The 26,351-nt window shown below is 41.5% G+C and overlaps 1 long non-coding RNA gene across 1 annotated transcript; it reads left to right on the forward strand.

Annotated features, from left to right (window-relative positions):
• The first annotated feature begins 3,692 nt into the window (after window positions 1-3,692).
• LOC134296538 (uncharacterized) lies at window positions 3,693-26,019 on the forward strand. Its single transcript, XR_010003321.1, has 2 exons — window positions 3,693-3,870; window positions 25,855-26,019. It is a non-coding gene; the product is annotated as an uncharacterized LOC134296538 (long non-coding RNA).
• Window positions 26,020-26,351: the final 332 nt, after the last annotated feature.

Below are 26,351 nucleotides of genomic sequence, written 5' to 3' on the forward strand. Positions count from 1 at the left end.
GAGAGTTTGATTTGCCCAGTAGATTTCCACAGTGAGGATGTGAATCCTAGACTCCATCCAACACTCAAATCACTGTACCATGCTGGCTCTGAAATTCATTCACCCATATAACTCTTGGCGCTGAAGGGAAATTCTATTTGGAGAGTCCAGATTCCCATTTGGAGAGGCAATATCCCATTTTGTCCCTCTGTTGAAAACTTCGAAGACTTCACCACACGAGCAAATTCGTCCGTTATACAATGCTTTCAGCATAATTCAGGGACATAGCCTGCCAGATTCCATCAAATGACGTACAGCTTCTCTCTGTCCCCGAACTGTGCTGAAAGCGTTGTACAAGGGAGCAACGAGAACACGGGAAGCTGCCTGTGTTCTTGTTGCTAGTAATAGGGTGAGTGCTGAGGGAAGCTGGGCAGTGACACTTTCCCTTGTGTGATGGGGAAGGCAGTGCTGTAGGTGCTGGGCAACAGATTCCCTTGCTGCCCCATGGATTTGCTGTGATGCCTGGTGAATCCCCCCCCCCTATTGTCGCCCATGTTAGGTGACTTACTGTGATGAGGCCTTAGTGAGAGTCTTCTGCCTCTGCGATGAACCTTATGCCAACAATGCTCATTATTTGTCTCATATAGTTTTTCTGTTTTGCCTGGCCTTTTCCCACAGAAACTCCATAAAACATAAGGTTGTATCTCAAATATTAGAAATTTTTGTTGCTTCTGTTTCAGTGTCTCACTACAATCTGTTAAAGTGTCTACATTTTTCCTACTTAGTTTTTTTTTTTTAACTTGGAACAAGATGAGTTTTTAATTGTGAAGGAACATGTTCTTTTCCTTTCTGCCTCCCTATTCCCTTGCAGGTGCCTTGATTCTTCAGGTCTCCAGGGGAGGTGTTTCTTTGGGGATAATAATAATAATAATAATAATAATAATAATAATAATAATAATAATCACAAACCTGCAAAGATAATGGAAAATGAACACGCAAAGATACTGTGGGACTTCTGAATCCAGACTGACAAAGTTCTGAAACACAACACACCAGACATCACAGTTGTGGAAAAGAAAAAGGTTTAGATCATTGATGTCGCCATACCAGGTGACAGTCGCATTGATGAAAAACAACAGGAAAAACTCAGCCGCTATCAGAACCTCAAGATTGAACTGCAAAGACTCTGGCAGAAACCAGTACAGGTGTCCCGGTGGTGATCGGCACATTAGGTGCTGTGCCAAAAGATCTCAGCTGGCATTTAGAAAAAATAGACTGACAAAATTACGATCTGCCAACTGCAAAAGGCCACCCTACTGGGATCTGCGTCACACAGTCCTAAACGTTTGGGAAGTGTTCGACTTGTGATTCTGTGATACGAAATCCAGCATATCTATCTTGTTTGCTGTGTCATACAATGCCGTTGTGTCAATAATAATAATAATAATCACAAACCTGCAAAGGTCATGGAAAATGAACATGCAAAGATACTGTGGGACTTCCGAATCCAGACTGACAAACTTCTGGAACACAACACACCAGACCTCACAGTTGTGGAAAAGAAAAAAGATTTGGATCATTGATGTCGCCATACCAGGTGATAGTCGCATTGACAAAAAACAACAGAAAAAACTCAGCCGTTATCAGGACCTCAAGATTGAACTTGAAAGACTCTAGCAGAAACCAGTACAGGGGGTCCCGGTGGTGATCGGCACATTGGATACCGTGCCAAAAGATCTCAGCCGGCATTTGGAAACAATAGACATTGACAAAATCACGATCTGTCAACTGCAAAAGGCCACCCTACTGGGATCTGCGCGCATCATCCGAAAATACATCACACAGTCCTAGACACTTGGGAAGTGTTCAACTTGTGATTTTGTGATATGAAATCCAGCATATCTATCTTGTTTGCTATGTCATACAATGTCATTGTGTCAATAACAACAACAACAACAACAACTGTATTTTTATAACCCATCTCCATCTCTTGGGGTGGCTTACATGAGGAACCAAGCCCAAACAGTATACAAGATATAAAATAAAATACATAACAACAGTAAATTAAAACAACTAAAACCACAGAATAAAATGTCATAAAATACATCCATGAATATCAGAATCACAAAGTGGATAAATAAGTTGTAAGGGAGAGGGCAGGGCATTATGCAAAACACAGGACAGTAGGACCAGGGATGAGAATAAAGTGCTGGAAGCAGGACAGTAAACAATTCGGGCTGGGCAGAGATCAATTAAAAGCTGACAACTTGTTCACATGCTCTTTAAGATGACTATGTCCTAGCTGGAAACATTTAAGTCAATTATTGTCCCCTTTTCTTTTTTTCACGCCCCTTTTACTAAAATGTTGACAACATCTTGCACTTTATAACATAAAGTACTTACTGCTCAAAGAAAACAAAATATCACAAAGATAATAGAACAGTCTATTCAGTGTGTCTTTGGCTATGTATGGTGAGCGCCACCTAATGATATTTGAAGTATGTACACTTGTTATAGTTTTTTTTAAAAATTATCGGTTATGTAACATTTTCTTACAAAGGAAAATATTTGAATAATTGTGAATGCATAAAAACAATACACTGTGCATATTTAGCCAGTTTGTGAAGTTGTTGTGTAAGTATAACAATGGCCAATGTAGTTCAATGGTATAAATCCTAGACTAGGATTTTGAGAGACCTGGGTTTGAATTCCAACTCAGCCATGGAAACCCACTGAGTGATCTTGAGCAAGTTACACTATCTCTGCATCCAAGAAAAACAAAGGCATGCCTCCTCTGAATAAATTTAGCTCAACAAATAACAATAAGAGTTATGTCTCATCCACAAATATGTCATTCTAAGGGTCAGCATAAGCAGTTGAATGAGTTGGCAATGATATTCCAAGTTCTGTGTGTGTGTGTGTGTGTGTCTATGTTTGTGAAGCAGGACAGAATCAATATTTCCTACCACAAGATATATAAATTTTACCAGCTTTAAAAACAAATCCGTGGAAAATACTGCTGTCATTGATTCCTAGAAGGGCCGGACTTTAGCACAGCTGACTAATCATCAGCAGAATAGATCTCTACTGACAGAAAGGCTGGCAGTTTGAAGCCCGTGTCAGATGAGCACTTGACCTTCAGTCCAGCTCACTGTCCACCTAAGCAGTTCAAAAACAGCTGTGAGTCTGGAGTAGAGAAATTAGGCACCGCTTAAGCGAGGAGGTATTTTACAGGACTATAAAAGGAAATACCAAAAATACCAGAAATGTGTTGTCGAAGGCTTTCATAGCCGGGATTGTAGGGTTGAATGTTTTCCAGGCTGTATGGCCATGTTCTAGAAGTATTCTAGAATACTTCTAGAACATGGCCATACAGCCCGGAAAACATACAACAACCCTAATACCAGAAATGTCGGCAATAAAAAAATGGAGGAAAGTTTGTGATCAAGGGCTCGTCTTCATAGTCGTTGGAGCAAGAGTACCCACTGTGGCCAGAATTGAGCACGACCTCTAGGACGCCGAAGTTGGAAAAATGCCGACATAAGAACTCTATTTGTTGTCTGTTTTGTATGTCTAATAGCATTGGATATTTGTCATGTATATGTTCTGTGATCTGCCCTGAGTCCCCTTTGGGGTGTGGAGGGCAGAATATAAATGCTGTAAATAAATAGTCATAATGACTATATACAATACTGCAGTCACTGGACATCACAATGGAGTAAGCCATTGTCACCCTGTCCAATTAGTAGGCTTCCCATAAATATCTGGAAAGAAGCAGCATGTAGGCCTTTGGCCTTATATTGCAGAGCTAGCAAAACTGAGTATTTTCCTAGACCCTGAAGACTGACCAAAGAACCACAGCCAAAATGTATTGACTACTTTTCTCATACGGTATGTGACATTTGGAAACAACTTCAAAAAAGTACTGGTAGTCAATTTTATTTATCTATGTATGTTATGGACGTGTAATTATGTGGTTTGCTTGTTTGTTTGTTGTTTTTTTTCCCTTTTTTCTCTCTGCTTGTTTGTGACTATGTAGATGGTTATTTGATGTTTCTTGCTTTTTTCTCCCCCCCCCCCCCCCTTATCCCTTACACTGACCACCTTCCCTTATAGATAGTTGTTAATGTGTTTCACAACTACGGACAAAGCATGAGGATGAACGGATTTGATTTTATGTTTGAAATTTATGTTTTGTAATTTTATAATGTATTTTAATAGTTTTAACTATTTTATGCACTGTTTTATATTGATTTGTATGGGCATCGAATTGCTGCCATTATTATAAGCCACCCTGAGTCCCTTCGGGTGAGAAGGGCGGGATATAAATGTGAGAAATAAATACATAAACTGTGTTAAATTATTTTAATATTTTTTTAAAAGTACTGGTCATGGATGACCTGCCTCTTGAAGGTTAAGTGGACTAGCTGAATGTGCTCTATCAGAAGACCCCCCCCCCCCAATGTTGGAATTGCTATTGTATTTCCCGCCTTTTCCACACAGCAGGCTTACTCTCCTATTTCTCATGCGGAGACAGACTTTCCTGAATCTGAGTTGCCACTACTTTCTGTCTTCCCAGTATAGTTGAATGAGTGGTTCTTCTGGCTAGATAGTCAATTTGTCAGTGCTTGTCAGAAATAGCAACATTCTCCAAGCCTTCACTAGTATTTTGTTTTGTATCTGATTCTGTTTGCTTACTGTATTGTATATGTATGTTTTGGTATGCAGCTTTCCCTTTACTCTATGTTTCTTGAGGTTGTAGGAGGGGCTGCAGACCACATAATCAGATCTCGGACTATGCTGAGCTTAGACTCCATTTTAGACTTCAGACTCCATTAGAGCACAGACTCCGTGAGACACCATGAGATTTTGGACTGTTAAAGAGCAAACTCATGTTGCTGTTGATTATAAGAAAGATGCCCTGTGTTATCGGCACAGAGAAACTACTTCAAATCTATCTGTAACTGGATTGACAAGTTATGTACCTCTATGCTGAATACATGAAGGTTGTGAGTAAACCAAATATGTTGCTTTTAATGAAGTCTTCTTTCTTTTTGTCTCTTGAGAGCATGATAAGATGTTTTATGGGAGAGTAGACGTTTTTGGGCACTAAATAGAACACATCTGAACAACTGCTATATTCTGTGCAATGGCATAATCTCAGTTCTAATAGATCAGAGACAACCAGATTATCAGTCTTAACAACTGAAAACCAAATTGCCTCGCATAAGTACATGTAAATATATACAACTGAAGCGAAGATTTTACTCTTCTCTTTGGCTCTTATCTGGAAGGTCATACTTTTACAAAAGATTATGATTTTCAAATGATTGTGAATTTTTTTTCCCAAAAGGCTATGGAGATTCTGGTTTTCCAAAAGGTTATGATCTCTAAAAGGTCAAGATTTTCCAAAAGTACTCTAGGTGGCTATCTTACAAAACATTCTTTCAAAAATTTCAAATCTGTTCATTAATCATTAGATTTACTGTAATGCAGCTTAAGCGTGGCATTCCTTTTCCCTTCTGCCCAGCCTTGTTCAGATTGCTGCTTAGTATTCACGCAAGTTACTTCCTTCTGCAACTCACCCAGTGTAACATAGAGAGAGAATAAGAATAAGAAGAAAGCATGTTTAGCTGCTAAGGCTTCTGTAAATATTTTTTGGCACTTACCTACAGGCAACCCTTGACATGTTGCAAACACATTGAAGAATTAGCCTTAAGAGGGTCAGCACATCACCAGCATTGCTGGAAGATGTCTTGTGGTTATGTGTTAAAATGGATCAACTTCTGAGAACTGTTTGCTCTGAATGAGTCACATGTCATCTATTTGACAGCAGTGAACAATGGGAGGAAAAACAGAAAATGGAGCCACCCACAGACTAATGGCTTGTCTGGTTGTGTACAGGATCTCAGCTAGGTGTTAAGTAAGTCAAATAATGTATTGGGTTTCTCTTGTATTGTGTATTGCCTGTGCTTGAGAGCTAGAGGCCACATGTTGGTCTCATACTTGTGTTGTGAAGTTGCATGTCAAGGTTATTTTATGATGACAGTAGATTTGGGTGGGAATGCTACTGGGTTGGCCAGTTGCAGCCAACTAATGGATTCTGTGTAGAGTCCAGTCTCTTTTAGGTTCTCCCAGGATAGACTAAGCTTTGTACTCAGAGAAGGGGGGAGGGAATAATTTTTAAATAAAATTTAAAGTACAGGCAGTTACCGAGTTACAAACATCTGATTTACAAATTACGCCTCGTTAAGAACAGGGGTGAGACAACAGGAAGTGAGAGGAAATTACCTTTAAGAAGGGAAATTCACTCCCACGACTCCTTCACTGGGAGAGTTACTATGGAGAAAAGATGTCTCCACTGAAGCTTTGTCACCAATCCTTGATACCACAAAAAGTCAAATTTTTCAAAATTGAATTATCACAGGGATAGAAAATGCGGTGAAATCTTCTGAACAGGGACACAGACAGCAAAAGAAATGTTAACACAAGGTGTGAACCCTTCCCTATGCTATCCAAAGCACACACACACACACACACACACACACATATATGGCTGGAGTTACATACAAATTCAACTTAAGACCAAACCTACAATTCCTATGTCATTCATAATCTGGGGCTTGCCTGTACAGTATTTACTTTGACCTGTGGCTGTCGACCCAGGTTTTTGGGTCAATTTTTGACTAAAAAATTTAGTTTTGTTCACGAGCATATATAGTATGTAGAATAAATGATGATAGCAAGGAATGGGAAAGTGTTGGAGATAACCACCTTCCCAAGCTTCCTCAATCTAATGTTTTGCCTGTTTATAATGTGTCGGTTTATTTCCTGAAGTGTGTCTTCTTTGGTTTGCAGTTTTCTTAGCTCTATGTACTTAAAGCAGTGGGAGGGGCTGCAGACCATGTGACTGGTTCAGTGACGGTTTAGAATACAGTTTTAAAAAAGGATGACAGTTGAGGAATGACAGTTGAGGCTTGAGTCTGTTTAAGTACAGAAACTAATGTTAGAAGCTAGAAGTCAGTTGAGGCTTGAGTTTCCTTGGAAGTACACTGTTATAAAGAGAGCTGTACAGAACAATAATTTTGAAGAGACTGATAAAGACTATAAGTTAAAGATACAAATTGAAACGTTTTAAAATTTAACCTGATAAGAAATGTACCTGTATATTTAAATACATGAAGTTGTGAGTAAAACAAACATGTTATCCTTAAGAAGCCTACTTGAATCTTTGTCTGCTGAGAGTGTGGAATAGCAATAACATATTTATGTGCCCAGTGATCATCCATTACCTAATAAACTTAAGGAACACTCCTGAAACTCTGCTACCCAATAGGTTATGATCCTAACAGGTCATAATCCCCAATAGGTTGTGATCACAATAGGTCAGAAAGTGTAGTCAGAAATCTGCTGCTACAGCTTTCCCCAATTTGGTATCCTCCAGATGCTTTGGTGTCATGGAGCCAGATCCCAGGGCTGAATTTCCAAGCCCTGAATCTGACTTCATAACATAAAACAACCCTGCAAGCACCTGGCGGGAGAAGATAAAATGAGCCTGGGAACTCAGAGTTGAAAGTATAAACAATTATAATTGCTGTAGTGTGTGGGAATAGAAATCATGGTAGAAATGTGATCCAGAAGGTGGGGCTTGATGATGATATTTACGTGTGATATTACGTTGCATCAGAAGTGATAAAATTAGATGTATGTAAACATTAGGTCATTCTCGACTTTTCCAAAGTCATGTATTCTTCAATAAAGATTGAATTTGAGAGCAGCTATCTTTGATCTGCGTTCAGACTGATCCTTTGAAGTGAGCCTGACATTAAAGTCGAGAATCCATTTCTCACCCTCCTGCGGAATTCGCAGTGAAGTGATAATGAGTGAAGAAGGAGATCAAAGCCCAAATGGGGCAGAGAGGCCTTTGCAAGGGGCCCGGCCGAAGAGAGAAGAAACGCTGCAAGCCATAGCTTCCTCTACGGGGTACCCCAGGCCGAACGGCGTGACCCAGAGAATTCCCAGGGGAGGAAGAGGCGTCTCTGCGGCTGCAGAAACCAGTTGGGGATCTGGAGGAAGTATGCCGGAGACCGTGGCCCTGCGGTTATCCATCCTGGAAACTAAATTATCCAGGCTGTCGGAAACCGTGGGGAGATTGGTGCCATTATTGGAAGAGAATCTCCAAAAGGAGCCCAGCCGATATGGCGCCGAGAGAGAACCAAGTAAAGAAGGAGATTGGAGCCAGAGGGGCCAGCGAGCGTCAACGCAGAGCCCCGTGGCGGCAAGGGACGAGGGAGATGAGGAATACTGGCGGGAGCTGGAGTTCCGGGACAGAATGGCGCGAGAAGTGGAGCGTCAGCGAGCCCTGGGGACTCTGAGGCCGCCATCTCCAACAGAGCTCCCAACCCCCCGAATGGGCGTCGGAGTGGAAAGGCCACTGGGGCCAGGGATCGGGTCCAGTGGATTGGCAGACGAAGGCGGAGAGGAGCAGGGGATCCTGGAAGAGGAGGAGGATGTGCCGTACGACGAGGAAAGGCGAGATGAGGGGGCTACAGCAAGGCCAGTATGCGGATGGGCGGAAGAGCCGACAGCGGCGGCAGACTTTCGGGAGCCGCGCAGAATGACCACCGGAGTGGGGCGCGGCGTGTTCCAAGGAGCCGCCCGAGGAAACCTGATGCAACCCTTCCCCATGCCTCCCAGACAGCATCAACGGGCTGCAGAATGGATGCCTAGAAGGGAAGATCTCAAACTAGAATACGGAGGGGAATCAGATGAACTGAACTTTTTTCTAATTAGCATCAGAGGATACATGGAAGACAATGCACACACATTCCCCTCCGAGGCAAGCAGGGTTCGAGCCATCGGCAACACACTAAAGCGAGGAGCAGCCAGCTGGTATGTGCAGCTTCATGCCAGACGCGACCCATGCCTGAGGTCAGTGCCCCGCTTCCTCGCCGCACTGGAAAACCGGTTCAGAGACCGGCTAGAGCAATTGAGGGCTCGAGACCAGCTGAAAGGAATAAAGCAGAGGGACAAAACAGTGCCCGAGTACGCAGAGGAATTCCTTCACCTCGCGGAAAGGGTACCAGAATGGTCTGAAGTGACCAAAGTGGAGTTATTTAAAGAGGGACTGCGCCCCGAGATCTTCAGCTGGGCAGCGCACAGAGACGACCCCGAAACGCTCCAGGGATGGATTCAACTAGCGGGGCGCGTCGAATCCACCCTGGCCCAAGTAAAGCGCTTCAGGAGCGGCAGCGGCCAGCAAAGACCGGTGGCGAGGGGTCGAGGAGAAACGAGGAAGCAGGAAAGACCCGGAGGGAGGCCGGGGATTCCCTCCAGAGGAGACGACAACAAACCTAAACCGGGATGCTTTGTATGTGGGAAGACGGGCCATCGAGCAGCAGAATGCTGGGCCCGGAAGGGGGAGCCGCCAAAAGCCCCAAAGCCCAAGCCAGCAACCGGGAGGCGCGCGGAAGAGGAGGTGCAAGCCCCAGAATCTTCAGAAAAGCTGGTGAGTCGGGACAACCGCATGATAGTAGTGCCCATCTGCCTCTCAGGGCTAGAAAATCGGGCCACCTGCAAGGCATTTGTGGATTGTGGGTGTTCTAGAAATATTATAACCCCGGAGTTAGCAGGAGCGCTGAAATGCCAGCAGATGGCGCTTGACTCCCCAATTGCATTTTCGCAGCTAGATGGATCAGTCGCTGCTGGGGAAGTATCTACAAAGGAAATACGAGGAATCCCATGTAAAATAGGCAAATGGGAAGGAAGAATATCCTTTGTGATAGCCCCTATTGCCACATACCACATAATATTAGGGATACCATGGCTCGAACAGGCAAATCCTGAAGTAGATTGGAGAGGAAAAAGCCTAGCATTCAAAGAACAGCAGATGCAATGGGAGATAAGCAAAATTGCAGAAGAGGAGGACGAGGAAGATGAAGCAGGGGAAATAGACCCACAGCTATTGCCACCTGAATACAGGGACTTTGTGGATGTTTTCAATCAGAAAGAGGCCAGTAAATTGCCTCCCAAAAGGAATATAGAAGTAGAAATTGAAATAACCCCAGGAGCAAACTTACCCAAACCAAAAGTGTATCCCATGTCTGTGCAGGAGAAGGAGGAATTAAGGAAATACATTGATAAAAACCTGGCGCGAGGCTTCATTAAGCCATCCAATTCTCCTCTCGGGGCCCCAGTGTTATTTAGGAGAAAGAAAGACAACTCCCTAAGATTGTGCATTGATTATCGAAATTTAAACGCAATTACTAAGGACAATAAATACCCTATGCCCTTAGTCAAGGATTTAATTACCGTATTGAAGAAAGGGAGCATATTTACTAAACTGGATTTAATTGAAGCGTATCATAAATTAAGGATCAAACCGGAGGATACTTGGAAAACTGCATTTTCCTGCGCATTCGGCCATTTTGAATACGAAATTTTGCCTTTCGGGTTAAAAAACGGAGGCGGATGCTTTATGCAGCTTATAAATGAAATACTACACCCGTTATTGTACAGAGGGGTATTCATATTTCTTGATGATATCTTGATCGTAACTGAAGATAAGGAAAAGCACGTAAAATTGGTCCGGGAAGTTTTGCAGAGACTAAGAGAAGCAAAGCTGTACGCAAAACTGTCCAAATGTGAATTCAATAAAACTCAAATTGACTTTCTGGGGTATCGGATATCTCCAGAAGGGTTAGCTATGGATCCAGCTAAAGTAGCAGATGTGAAAGAATGGGGAGTGCCTCAAACAAGGAGGCAATTACAATCATTTCTGGGGTTTGCAAATTTTTACAGACCCTTCATAAAAGGTTTCGCGCAAATAACCGCACCCCTTACAGAACTTTTAAAAACAAAAGGGAAAGGGGAGACAGCAAAAGTGAAAGCTCCTGGCGCCAAACTGAGTTGGACGCCAGAATGCCAAAAGGCATTCGAAACCTTAAAAGAATGCTTCACTGAAGGACCCATCCTAAAACACCCCGATATCAGGAGCCCTTTCATAATCCATTGCGATGCCTCAGACTGTGCGTATGGGGCAGTACTATTGCAAAAAGATCAAAATGGGAACTTAAAACCCTGTGGATATTTGTCCCGGAAGTTCAGCGAAACTGAAAAAAGTTGGCCAATATGGGAAAAAGAGGCATTAGCCATATTAAAAGCCTTAGAATGCTGGCGACACTTCCTCGAAGGAAGCGGAATCCCATTTGAAATTTGGTCTGACCATAAGAACCTACAGTATTTAAAGTCTCCTAGAAAATTGTCCCCCAAACAAATTAGATGGGCGCAATACTTCAGCAGGTTCGATTTCCAATTAAAGTTTTTTCAAGGGAAGCAGAACGTCTTGGCAGATGCTCTTTCACGCATGCCTCAACACGAAGGCATAACCACAGCAAAAGAGGGGACAATATTCTCTGACAAACAATGGGGCTTAGCTGTCAGGACAAGAGCACAAACCCAAAAGGAGGACATGGCTTTTGTTGAACTCGGCGGGGAAGGAAACTGGGGAAATGAACTTAAACAGTCTTATGAAGGAGATCAATGGATCGCGTCCAACGCAGAAAAGGGGGAACAGAAGGGGGGATTTTGGTTTGTAAACAAGAAACTGTATATCCCAGCAATATTAAGGATTAAGATTCTGCATCGTTTTCACAACAACCAGAGCGCTGGTCATACAGGAATTACAAAAACAACAAAGGCAATAGTAAAACATTGTTGGTGGCCAGGAATGAGGAAGGACATAAAGAATCATGTTGTTCAATGTGATGATTGTGCCAGAAATAAATCAGGAGGAGGGAAGCCTATGGGATTGTTACAAACAGTAGCGGAACCTACCAGACCTTGGGAATGTGTAGCTATGGACTTTGTGGGAGAACTGCCGGTTAGCAAAGGACATCGTTATATTTGGACAGTATTAGACCTGTTTTCTAAACAGGCTCACTTTATAGCGCTGACGAAACTACCATCGGCTGAGAAACTAGCTGAATTGTACATAAATCATATTTACAAACTACATGGATGTCCCAGTAGAGTAGTCAGTGACAGAGGAGTACAGTTCACAGCAAAATTTTGGGAAAAATTCTTGGAAATGCTAGGAGCAGAAAGGAGTCTAAGTTCTGCTTTTCACCCTATGACAAACGGGGCGGTGGAACGTACTCAGCAAACGCTTGGGCAGTTCCTTCGAATGTACTCTAACTTGAGACAAAATGACTGGTCTAGGTGGTTGGCTTTTGCGGAACTAGCCTTTAATTCAACTATACATTCAGCAACAAATAAAACCCCCTTTGAAGTAGTTTACGGGTATGAAATACAGCCTTTACCCCAGTTGCCAAGGTGGACAGAAAATGAAGAAACAGAGGCCGGGAAGTGGAAAACGCAAATGCTAGAATGTTGGAGTCAAGTGACTGCATCCTTAAAGGAAGCACACAAAAAGTATAAAGCGTTCGCAGACAGAAAGAGGGTGGAAGGCGATAAATTAAATAAAGGAGATCTAGTGTGGTTAAGTACCCAAAACATCAAATTGGGGCTACCTTCAAGAAAACTGGGCCCCAAATATATTGGACCATTCAGAATACAGGGTGTTATCAATGAAGTGACTTTCCAGTTGGCATTGCCAAAAAGTTTAGGGAAAATACACCCAGTATTCCATCGCAGCTTACTGAAAAAGTATATGGGGACTTTGGACAAAATGGACACATAGAGTTATTGTTTGATTTGTTTCAGAACTATGATGAAAGAAGAACCGAAGAGGAGGACGAAGAGAACGAGGGCGCCATGTCATGGAGCCAGATCCCAGGGCTGAATTTCCAAGCCCTGAATCTGACTTCATAACATAAAACAACCCTGCAAGCACCTGGCGGGAGAAGATAAAATGAGCCTGGGAACTCAGAGTTGAAAGTATAAACAATTATAATTGCTGTAGTGTGTGGGAATAGAAATCATGGTAGAAATGTGATCCAGAAGGTGGGGCTTGATGATGATATTTACGTGTGATATTACGTTGCATCAGAAGTGATAAAATTAGATGTATGTAAACATTAGGTCATTCTCGACTTTTCCAAAGTCATGTATTCTTCAATAAAGATTGAATTTGAGAGCAGCTATCTTTGATCTGCGTTCAGACTGATCCTTTGAAGTGAGCCTGACACTTTGGACTAAACATGGCCATGAGGAGGAATTGTATGAGTTGTATTTTAATAGCTGGCACTACATTGTGTTCCTTTTGTGGCAGCCTGTGGCTGATGGATCTTCAGGCTCTAGGACACCCTCTCTCCCCACTCCCACGGTAGATCCACCGCAAGCCTGTAGCCATGAAATAAGAGACCATTTATGTTTTCTGGCTACCTCCCACTCTCCTATGATTATTTCCTTGCATCCACACCTGTCCTTCAAAGTCCTTAACTGTAACAACACAGCTATGGTCTGCCACGCTCAGGTGCCTTAACTGAAGTGTTGTCAGTAATAATGGTTCTATACCAAGCTGGCCACTACTCCCCTTTGAACGCTTCTAAATGTGGGACTGCTCCTTGTGTAGTCATGAAGCAGCTCTGGACTTTCCCTACATGCCTCGTCTGAACGCTTCAGGATAAGAAAGAATGCCAATAGTGATTCTTGAGTGATGACGCCTTTTGAGCTCCAGTTTTGTCAGCCGAGAGATTAGTATGGTGGAGTTTGCAGCACTTAAGTCTGGCCTTTCCCTCTCCTTGTTCATTCCAGTGTTTGCCCTGTCTGCCCTTAAGGCCTCTTTGCTGAGATATTCTTAAATGAGCATACATTTGGCTCACAAAGATCCAAAGTCAACTGCTTACAAAGTCTGTTGTCTTTGGAGGAAGGAATTGTATTATTGTGGCTTTTTTCCTGGTCTATTAAAATGTTTTTGTACTATCCTTGATGCTACACCAAGGCAAAATGCAAAAATATAACGTACAAATCTGATACAAGAAACACTTTTTTAAAAATCCTATAAACATGAGAAAGGAGATTCCAAACATAGTTCAAAAATCATTATGAAAAGGAGAAAGCTGGGCAACTAAAGTATAGTGTAACCTCGACTTAAGAGTATTCCAATGTAAGGGTGTTTTGAGATAAGAGTGTTGCTTGGTCTGTGTTTTGTGTTGACATAAGATCAGTATTTTGAGTTAAGAGGGTGCACTAGTGTGAGAGTAAGGGAGCAGCCTCCGTGCCTTGTGCCTCGTGCTCTTGTCAGCTTTGGGAGATTGCTGTATGTTTTGTTCTCGTCTGCTTTGAGGAACTTTGGGTTAGTTGATTTTGTGTGGTTTTTATTCCTGGTCTGTTTGGTTTCACGAAGAGAGAGAGGGAGAGAGAACAAGAGAGGGACAGAGCCTGAAATGAGTACAGTGTGAAGAAAATGATGCTTCTGCCTGTTGGCTTTGTGCTTTATGCTTCTACCATTTTAACATTGATCTTTCTTTTTATTGTTTCATGTGAATGTGCATTTATACATTATTTGCTATTTATAAAGTACATTTTCCTATTTAAAAACACGTAACAAAAATTGGGCATGTTTTGGGGATGATACAGATTAATAGTATTTCAATGGGTAATTTGCTTTGAGATAAGAACATTTTGAGTTAAGAGCTCAGTCACAGAACGAATTAAACTCTTAAGTTAAGGCCTCACTGTACAGGCATCAGGATTTTTTTAATGCACCCTGAAGGGAAGAAAAAAAAACACATGGGAAAGGATGAGGGAAAACTTGAAGTACCTAGAATTATCAATGCATTGTTTGGATCTTTGAACAAAAGTGGTAATTGCAGGCATTAATAACATGATTTCCCAATGGTCCGTCAGGATGAGCTACCAAGGAAGTTCCAGGTTTTGCTCATGTACAACCAGTTTTGTGTCAGAGATCCAAAGTAGTTCTTTGGAAGCACCTGGCATTACCAAAGACATTTCATCCCCACTTTCCAGGGCATTTTGAATGAACCCACTATGGTCTGAAAAACAACCTATCTCTACTTTTGTAGGGGTTTCTATCATCTCAAAAATAAGATGGCAGGCATCAAGTAAATACAGTTATTGTTTCTAAGACACAGATTCAAACAAGATAAAGCAACAGAAAGAGGAATATTTGGACCAATACAAATGATCCTGATGTAACATACCAGTAATATTGCTAAAGTGTTTAAGCATTTAACTATAATTCCTGAATAATAGTTTTAAAAGGTTCAGTGGAGATTAGTAAAAAACAGTTTCTAAAATCTTTCATGAGATAGGATGTAACACGTGTTCAGTGGCAAGGGGAAGGGAATGAGGGAGAGAGAGAGAGAAAGCAAGCTGGGATATTTCAAGAAAGAGGCAGTTTGAATTCGTCTTTATGAAGATTCCAAAAATATGGGAAATCTCAAAACTTACTGAGATTTTGTTACCCATCTGGAAGCACTCAAATTGCTTGCGAGATACAGTAGGAAATATGGTCTTGTCCATGACTGCTGCTTCAAATGGCAAAACCGAGAGCGTATCCAAGAGCATAAGTAAGCTGCTGACTCCAAATACTTCTCCTTGAGCGCAGTGCCATTCAAAGTGGTGGTCCTGTCCCAGTTGCAATAACAAAGCCACGGGCCACTGGCTCTTTGTGAGTTGCATGGTACATTGAGGGGAAAACTTTGCTGGTTCAACATGTCAGATAGCTTAAGGAGCACTGTCCCAGCAAACTCCTTGTCCTTTACAATTGTTCTGCCAATCTATTTGCACATGCATATTATTGGAAACATAAAAACAAAAAAAGAAGAAAACACCCCCTTTCTTCAGAAAACATGTGTAGCTAAAGGTTTTCCCCTGACATTAAGTCTAATCATGTCTGAGTCTAGGGGTTGGTGGTCATCTTCATTTCTAAGCCGAAGAACTGGCATTGCCCATAGACACCTCCAAGGTCATGTGGCTGGCATGACTGCATGGAGTGCAGTTACCTTCCTATTGATCTACTCACATTTGCATATTTTCCAACTGCTAGGTTGGTAGAAGCTGGGGCTAACAGCGGGAGCTCAGATTTGAACCATTGACCTTTCGGTCAGCTCAGTGGTTTAACCCGCGTGTAGCAAAGAGAAATGTAATATTCCAAAGTGGGGAAAATGTTTGAAATGACAATCCCACTGATAAAATAATGGAAATGTTAGGCAGTTTAGCAGAAAGTTAAGAATCCTGCAAGTCAAAAGTCATGCAACTTTGCAGTCATGCCAAAATGGCTGTAACTCAAAGAGGAAATTGTAGGCACCACCCAATGATCTTGACAATACAAGTATTTGATTCTAGAAACAAATGCATAGAAAATCCTCAAGTGAATTTCTAGGCTGGTTCATCAGGCATGCCTGTGACATGCCTGATATGTGACACATGGGAAGGAAATCCACGTATACCATTTGTTCTTAAACCTCTCTGCTAGAGCACAAAAATGAATCTGGTCATGTACAGAAACTTAGTGGTGAAATCTACTCCATTGTATCCCCCAGAGTCAGAAAAGTTCACGCATTGTTCATCAGATAAAAGGTACATGCAGCAGCCAGGAAATGTCCTGACAATGCTGAGCAAACACCACCCCAGTCCATCAAAAAAAGGGGAGCTTTCATGCCTTCTATTATCTCGGAACAAAAAAGAAGCATTGAGAGTGATCGGACTGATCAGACTTCGGCAGCCCAACTATCCAACTCTCTCTGTAGCTTGGGTGTTCCTTTCTATAACACTGTCACAAAGCACTTCAGTGAATAATCCTCCTCAAATACCTGTGGCAGACACAAAGCCAAAGAAGCACCCTCCTTCCCTTCGCTTTGAATGAGCTGGATCTGTTTCAAGGCCTTTTGCATAATCCCTTGGATGCTTCACAGTCTCCAGGCGCTGCCTGTTGCCAGAAGCATCTGAACGGGGCGTGGGGCTCCTAACTGCCCACAGGTCCACTTTGCTTTGGTTCCTGGGGAAATCCTGTGGCCACTTTAGGGGCAAGCAGAGTTCAGCACAGAAATCAGGTAAGGGCCATTTGGGTATTAAAAGTGACTTTTCTGCAAAGTAAAAGCATTCCTCCAGAAGAGGCAAATGATGCAGTGGTTCTTGGGGCTTCAGGATTAGAAAATACAACAACAAGAACCACAGCAACTAATACTACAAAAATAATCTCATCTGGAGGGGTTCTGATAAGCATGATATTTCTATTGTCCCCTTCTATTTTCTGATACCAGCCACAATATGTAGACCAGGGGTCCTCAAACTTTTTAAGCAGAGGGCTGGTCCACAATCCTTCAGACTGTTGAGGGGCCAAATTATCATTTGCAAAAAATATGAACAAATTCCTATGCACACTGCACATGTCTTATTTGTAGTGCAAAAAAGAAAAGAAAAAGACCAACAACAACAATGAAAGAAAAATACAATATTTAAAATAAGAACAATTTTAACCAACATAAACCTATCAGGATTTCAATGGGAAATGTGGGCCTGCTTCTGGCCAATGAGATAGTCAAGTTAATTAGGATTGTTGTTGTTGTGTACCTAAAACTGAGGGTGAAGGCCAGTTTTAGGTACTTGGAGGGCCGCATCTAACCCACAGGCCTTAGTTTGGGGACCCCAGATGTAGACCTATCTACAAGTGGATTTAATTCAAAGACCCACTGGAACAATTGTCTCTTCCACACACCCCTATATCCCAGAATACCAAGGCAGAAAATCCCACAATATCTGCTTTGAACTGGGTTATCTGAGTCCACACTCAAATAATGTGGGATGTGTGGAAGGGCACAATAACACCACCAAAAGAGTCTCTTACCATCCTTTTTAAAACCATTTTCAGGTGTGCTATGCTGAGTCAATGAAATTGCACTTTTACACTATAGCACTGTCACATTAAAAAGTTAAACTGAATAGGGGAGAATTTGACCTACCAACCATAATACAATCTTAGGGTTCTTCCACACAGCCATATAACCCAGAATATTAATGTCGAACATGCAAGCCCTCGCACTCACATTGCTCTGAAACACAGCTGATCTCTGCCAGGAGTTCCACAGACTCATAGGAACCTTGGTTTTTCCCTTTTTAAAGAGACTTCAGCCTCACCGATACATTGTTTCCTCTCTTACAGTAGCAAAAACTCTCCATTGAGACTCCATTGTCTCTCTCCATTGAGACTCCATTGTCTCTCGTTACACATTAACGCATAGTAATAAAATGTATCCGATGCTGCTTTCACTTTCCTGCCTGCAAAGGGAGCTCTCTGCAGGCTGCCTTCCATGACCAGAATGGCCCCGATTCACCTCCCCACACATGAATTGGTCCCTTTTCAGGAATGAGTTTATCTTTTTATGAATGAACACAGGCAATACGATCTGCAATATCTTTCCTATGTCCTTTTATGAACTTTTAGGTATCAGGGACCCCTTTTCCCTTCTCCTGCATGAACCTCATGTTCCTTGCACCATCTCGTAGTCTTAGAGTGAACCCCAACAAGCCCTCTTGCCTGCCAGGACTGATGGGGAACCTCTGGGATTACCCTCCCTTTCCCCCCTATGGACATGCAAGAGGAGATCGAAGCCCTTTTAACGCCTATTGGACTGTGTTTGTCTTCCCAACCCAAGGGATGCTGGATCTCATGATTCTCCCCATAAGTGAGCCCCTCGTGTGTCCCCTATCATTTTATTATCTTTTATTATTTTTATTTGTCCTAATTATTTCCTATGATGTCTTACCCCTTATGAACGAGGCATGAACTCTGGCCAGCATGCCAACCCAGCCAGGCACCACCAGAATGTCCAAGGCTATGTATTACTAATATGGATTACTAGAAATCACCCTCTGCAGAAGAAGACAATGAACCTCCTTCCCGGATCTCAAAGGGCACAGATGCCAGGCCATCTAGGGAGGAAGGAACCCTTGGACATTCAAAATCACTCATAAAAGACTCATTCTCCTGCAAGGGAGACAAGAAGTCATCAAGTGATCAGACAAAAGCCACCCCCTTCCTTGGACTCTGAATCATACAATAATTCCATCAAGATTCCTGCCATGACTGCTTCTTCCACAATGGGGCCAGCGTGTGTCAGACTCTCATTCATGAAACTTGCTAAATCAATCAATGAATCCATAGCCAGGTCCAGTTTGAGAGCCGGAAGACTTTTGCCAGATCGTTTGACAAAGGCTTGCTAAAGAGCCACCCATAATCCTATCATTAACATATGTTTGCTTTTTGTTCTCCCTGCTTGCTGTGCCTCCATCTCCCCCATTGGCCAGTGAGGGAGTGATGTCACAAGTGGGGCTCGCGCTCCCATTGGATTAAGTGTGCGAGCCTCCAAAACCGTCCCTCCTGCCTCCTGACATCAAGGGCCCCTACTTCATGGATTTTCACTTATTGCGGGTGGTCCTGGAATGTGAGGGAACACTGTATATTGTGGGTTGAATTGTATTGCAAACCTAGAATACTACTAGGACATCCAAACGATTGTATCTACAGCAGGGGTTCTCAATATGCGGGTCCCCAGGTGTTTTGGCCTACAACTCCCAGAAATCTCACCCAGTTTATCAGCTGTTAGGATTTCTGGAAGGCCAAAACATCTGGGGACCCACAGGTTGAGAACCATTGATCTAGATCAGGCATCCTCAAACTGTGGCCCTCCAGCTCTTTGGGCCTCCAACTTCCAGAATCCTGGCCATTGAACAAACTGGCAAGGGCTTCTGGGAGTTGGAGGCCAAAACAACTGGAGGGCCACAGTTTGAGGATGCCTGATCTAAATAACAGGCTAAGAGAACAGCTTGCTTATAGGTCGTCTAAGGAATTCAGACTTATGGAATTTGAACCATGGGCCTCCTGGTGCATCGCTCACACTGTTAAGATCAAACCATATGTGCTATACAGTCTTAACAGTTGGTTTGGTACTATTAAATTCCCTTTGGGTTTTCTTTTACACTAACACAAATCTCTTCTGATTCCATTCTGACTCTAAGTACTGTGTAAGCTATGGTGAATAGCATGAATTAGTCCTAACAAATGCAAAGTAAGGATGGTGGATTTTAACCGACTAAAAGTGTATTTAGTGTAAACACAGGTATAAAGAATACAGCTAAGTATGTGCACTCAACAAAGCTCATTGCAATAAAATGCCGTACTTTAAATAAACAATATTACATACACAGTGGCTGTCTAGGAGCCTAGCTGCACAAGGAATTCATTGCATCAAAACATCTATGACAGACTTTGCTTATGGGGAATCTTGAAGGCTACCTGGAAGGCATCTTAGAGCTATTGGTTTCCTTTCTTTGCCAAAATGTTTAATCTGTGTATGTGTCTTCAAGTCTGCTCTTAATTTATGGTCACCCCAATGAATTTCATAGGGTTTCTTAGGCAAACAGTATTCAGAGGTGGCAGAATTTTTCCTTCCAAGTAAGCTCAGGCAAAATCAAGTGTTCAAGCCCTCCTACCTTGTATGCTCTCCTACAGTTACAACTTTTTCCATTTTGACTATACTGTGGATCCTTCCACACAATCCTATAACTCAGAATACCAAGGCAGAAAATCCCACATTAGCTGCTTTGAACTGAGTTATCTGAGTCCACACTGCCATATATTCCAGTTCAAAGCAGATAATATGGGATTTTATTCAGCTGCATGGAAGGGGCCTCTGATATTGCTTGACCCGCCACACATGTCTTAATTTTCATCTGTGAAATGTTGGCGGGTATGGATTTGGCCCTCTGAAGATCCCATGGAAGGACGACATCGCTTCCTATCTTTGCCTACCTTTGCTATACAATGTTACATGGGCTGGCAGCACTTTTTGATGGTCTTCTCCTTTTTTTAGCATCCCTTGGTTCATGAAAAAGTTTTAAATTTCTAGAGCAAGATTGTGTTCTCAAGATATTATCCTTTTATAGCTATGGAGTGGGGGAAGAGAATAAAAACTAATTTGTTGGACTTAATTTTAGGTTATGTTTATTACAGAGTTGGGCTGGGATATTCTACAAACTGAAATTACATTCCAGGGATTAAAAAAATAAAACCAGTTTGATCAAATACTTGCAACAGAAGGCAGCGTTCCGAACCATTGCACTTATTTAGAGTCAGTCAGACTTCACTAAATACACAAAAATGTGTATCTTACATTTCAACGGCTGAAATTAGCGGGTTATAGAAAAATGTAGGTGCAGTCATTTCCCCCCAACAGTTCTCTCTAATTAAATCCCCTTTTCAGACTCATAGAAAAGTCTATCTAATCTCTTTTAAACCAGTCAGTACATGTGTTTATCAAGGATTTGGTGAGTTATCATTTTCACGCCTCTGTGTGTGTATATGTGGAAAATTAAACTTATTTAGGATTCAGGCACTACACGTTATTAAATAGCCTAATCATTAATATTATGGCACTTAAAAGAGCCACCTCATTTTATAAACACACACACATACAACAGTCCATCATTGTTCATGTCCTACTTCACAGTTTTAAAGCAGTGGTTGATATCCTGCATTACGATACATAACTAAAATGACAGAATCCTGTCAATATAGCTCCATCTCCTGATGCTGCCCAATGAAACCTACCATAGAAGCAGGCAACCCGATCAAAAGAGGGGTTTCCAAAGCAAGGAAGCTTATCTGATAGGTTTTTAGGGGCATATTTAAAACGAGACATTATTGTTTCCATAGTATGTGGGTTAAACGGCTAAGCTGCAGATTTTGCTGATCAGAAGGTCGGCGGTTCGAATCCATGGACAGGGTGAGCTCCTGTTGTTAGCCCCAGCTTCTGCCAACCTAGCAGTTTGAAAACATGCAAATGTAAGTAGATCAATAGGTACCGTTTTGGTGGGAAAATAACGGCACTCCATGACCTGGGAGGTGTCTACACACAACTCCGGCTCTTCGGCTTAGAAATGGAGGTGAGCACCACCCCCTAGTGTCAGACACAACTAGACTTAACATGAAGAGGAAACCTTTACCTTTACCTATAAACATTAGCAGGGGTAGCTGTTTTGATCATAAAGCAGCATTTAAAATGCCATACTGTAGTAATATCTTTATATTCATTTACTAAGATATGTACCTTGTATCAACTATATTTATCTATTGAGCCCCTGGTGGTGCAGTGTGTTAAAGCACTGAGATGCTGAACTTGTGGATTGAAAGGTAGCAGGTTCGAATCCAGAGAGCGGAGTGAGCACCCGCTATTAGCCCCAGCTTCTGCCAACCTAGCAGTTCAAAAACATGCACATGTGAGTAGATTAATAGGTACCGCTTCGTCGGGAAGGTAATGGTGCTCCATGCAGTCATGCCAGCACATGACTTTGGAGGAGTCTACGGACAACACTGGCTCTTCGGCTTAGAAATGAAGATGAGCACCAACCCCCAGTCGGACATGACTGGACTTAATGTCAGGGGAAAAACTTTACCTTTACCTATATATATTTATATTAGCTTATTATAATCTTTGCATTAATGTTTCCATGTTGATTATTATTATAGTTATTCCGATACTGCTCAAGGTTGAAAGGAGATGATTTGCCTAAAGACCACTTAGTTGAAGGGGAAATGATTGTAGTGGCCAGTGTGGTTGTCCCGTGGTCCTCTCTGCAGAATGATCCTCAACTTATCCATGGGCCATATCAAAATCTATAATATTGGACGGTCAATCTGCCTTTGACTTATGCATGAAGTTGACTTATATGTTGAATATATAAGGTATTTCTTTGTTAGTCACAGATAACTTTTATTTTAAAGAAAAGGAAACAAATCTATGGAGGATTAGTTTGTCAAAAGGCTATTGTTCATGAAAGCTTAATGGCACCTCCATCTTTAGGGACAGTATACTGCTAAAGAAAAGCCCGAAAGGGCTGTTGCCTTCCTGCCCTGCCAATAAACTTTGCAGAAGTTTTCAGCTGGTCACAATAAAGAAAAAAGAATGCTGGATTAGTTGCATCTTTCATGAAATGTTGACTGTACAACAAAACAGAAGTCTACTTTTGTCAACAGCGTGTGTAATAGTGGGTGCCCTTCTGTTGACTGCTTAACATCTTGGGTGGCCTCTAAAATAGCAAGCCATAATGTCCCTGGGAGGGGTGTGCTCATCGCCACCTCATAATCACAGGGCTGGATTATGATTATGACATAATGTACAAGGTTTTTATATAATAATAATAATAATAATAATAATAATAATAATAATAATAACAACAACAACAACAACAACAACAACAACAACAACAACAATAACAGTAACAACAGCAGCAGCAGCAGCAGCAACAACAACCATACCAAGTGACACCATCAGTGGTGGTGATAACAAAGTAACTGTCTATAATTTTTTTCCACAATGTTTTAGAATTTTTTAAAAAAGAAATCCCTTTAGCTTGAGATAGCCACAAAAACACTTTTCATAAGCAAGGCTTACATGTACTGAATCAATTTACAGCACTTACAAAGCTAAAACTCTGTCCTAATTTACTTTTTGAACTTTCCAATTATATACATGCATTTTGGTGAGAGCTGTCATCACTGCCCAATTATAATGACACTTTGAATCATACAATGTTCACTGTACGCACTACAAGTACACTCTGTTCTTTCAGTTGCTGCTGGGTTTCATATAGCTGCTGGTATTGTCACATTTTCTGATATTTTAGCTTCAATATTGTGGCATAGTTTGGTAAGACAGAAAGTACATGGGGATGACACCATGAATTACCACACTGGATGACTTTATGAATTGCTGAAATAACATTCAGAGAATACATGGAGCACAAGCATTGCACTGAATAAATACAATTACAGTTAAAAGTTGTTGTTGCTATTTGTGATGTATCATATGCCACTTAGCACCTGATCATATATAGTAAACAACAGCAGTGAGCAGCCAACTTCTACTTAGAAATAGTTAGCATTAAACATTTGTTTTTTGTGAACTAAAAGATGAAATGAGAAAGAATGGACCACCTTCTTCTGTCATTATCAGCCAATTTAGAAAACATAATGTCTTCTAATCTGGCTTTAGTAAAATCCTGAAGGATCTGTCCATCCATTTACTTATTAACCTAAAGCTCCAGACAAGCACACTTTTGACAACCCTGCACCCTCTTCATTCCTTGTGAATTCCTAGCGCACCTCATTCTTTTCTTAGATGAATTGTGTTTGTTCAAGATCTGCAACCTTCAGACATGGGTCACCTATTGAAAGGAGCTCTGATCCAAATACAAGTGCAGAGCATGTTTGCCTGGCCTTTCCACTGAGCCAATGTCTTATTTTTCTGTAATTTTCATTTTTCGGCTGCAAAAACCCAAAAATAGAAATGGAGAGATTATGGTCAAACAATGATTCCCAAAGTGTGTGTGTGTGTGTGTGGGGGGGCAATTTGGGGGTTACTGTCAGAAGAACTGAAATGCCTTTCAAAGCAACATGAGCCAGTGTGCTGGATGTATTGATTAGATCAGGATCCCTAGAGTAAGGCTCTTGGGCCAGATGCAGCCCTCCAAGGTTATTGAATTATGCATTCACACAATGATGAATTATGATGTGAATTATGTTTTCCTTTGATATTTATGTATTTGTATTTATTGCACCGTATGTATTGTTACAGTACGAGTACTTTGTAAGCCACCCGAGTCCCTTTTGGGAGATGGTGGTGGGGTAGAAATAAAAATGATGATGATGATGATGATGATGATGATGATGATGATGATGATGATGATGATGATGATGATGATTTACCTGGCTCGCACCCTAAACTTTAGACTTAGGATCACCCTAAGTATGAAATGACTTGAAGGCACACAACAACAACAACAATCCTAATTAACTTGACTATCGTATCAGCCAAAAGCAGGTCCACACATCCTGTTGAAATACTGGTGACTTTATGTTGGTTAAAATGATTCTTTATTTTAAATATTGTATTGTTCTTTCATGTCTTTTTGCACTACAAATAAGATATGTGCAGTGTTCATAGGAATTTGTTCATGTTTTTTTCAAACTATAGTCCAGCCCCCACAACAGTCTGAGAGACTGTGAACTGATCCTTTCCTAGAAACTGGCTGAGAAAATGCAAGTACCTCCCCATCTTCTTATGTAAGGTGCTTTCTGAGGTTTTTTATGGAGTGTCATTCAGAAGGCCTGGACTTGGATCACTTCCATTTGCTTTTTCCTTTACCAGAGAAAATCCATGAAATAAAAAAAATCGAACAGCCACACAATTGTTTTCAACTGTGAGCAAAAGGAGCCCCAAGACTAGAAGCATCCAAATATCAGAGTGCGCCTTCAACTTTTATCTGAGAGGAGAAAATGATCCACTAAAAAACTCTTCTTATCCAAAGGGAGGGAAACATTGCTCAACATTTGTTATTAACAGCATAAATATATGTGTTTCTGTAACATCAGCCAACAACCCAATTTCCTGCCCTTAAGGATCCTATGTTTTAAGTTTTAGCAGCAGACAATAAGAGGTAGAAGAAGGAACTGAAAAGGATAACAATTGAAAATAGGGACATAGAAGTAAGCGCAATGGGTCTTGGCACCCACTGGGATTTGGTTGCAGAACCCCCCATGGATATCAAAATCTGTGGATACTCAAGTCCTTCTATATAGTAGCATAGTAAAATTGCGTCTCTTATACAAAATGGCAAAATCAAGGGGTGACAATGTGATGAGAAAATGTTAGGATGGATTGGAAGAAGACAAATATTGCTGGTTATTAGTAATTTCACCAAAAACAATGAATTGTTGCAATATTGTGGGTTTTTGATTGCTTTTGCTTTCCATGTTGACCAAATTGATTAATTTCTTCCCCAAAGAAGATTACTTCAACCAAATGTGTACAATACGCAGAACAATCATGCCATCATTGGCCTGGTCTTTAAAAGTCAGGTAATTACATTTTTCTGCTTTTGTGCTCACAGGCTACTCTCTCTTTTGTGATGAATGGTGCTGAAATGATGGCACTTTCCAAGGGGACCACCCAGAGTCAAGAGAAGGAATGCTTTCACACAGCTGACAGCTTCTGGGCTAGTCTTTTTAAAAATTGTCTTTTCAATCTGTCATTCATAAAACAATAGATTCCTGTATTGGTGGCGAAGTTCAGTTTTCTGCTTATTCATGGTGATGACAAAAAACCATACATCAAGACTAGAGGAGGAGCATTTCTCCAAGACATACATGAATGGGATGAGATTAGCTAGCTACTAATTTGTTCTCTGAAGCTAGACCACAGCTGTACTCTTCAGAATGATGAACAAAGGCCAAACTTCAGCAAATATACAGACCGTCAGTGAAAGTTCTGCACTTGACAAGGCTGATAAATCAGGACAGTCAAAAGACATAAACAGTACTGCTAGCTCTGGCACTTTTCTGTCTTTGATGCATTGAATCGTTACTTGCAAAGACTGAGAAGGTACCT

The sequence above is a fragment of the Anolis carolinensis genome, chromosome 2 (genome assembly GCF_035594765.1).
Source record: "Anolis carolinensis isolate JA03-04 chromosome 2, rAnoCar3.1.pri, whole genome shotgun sequence".
NCBI lineage: Eukaryota > Metazoa > Chordata > Lepidosauria > Squamata > Dactyloidae > Anolis > Anolis carolinensis.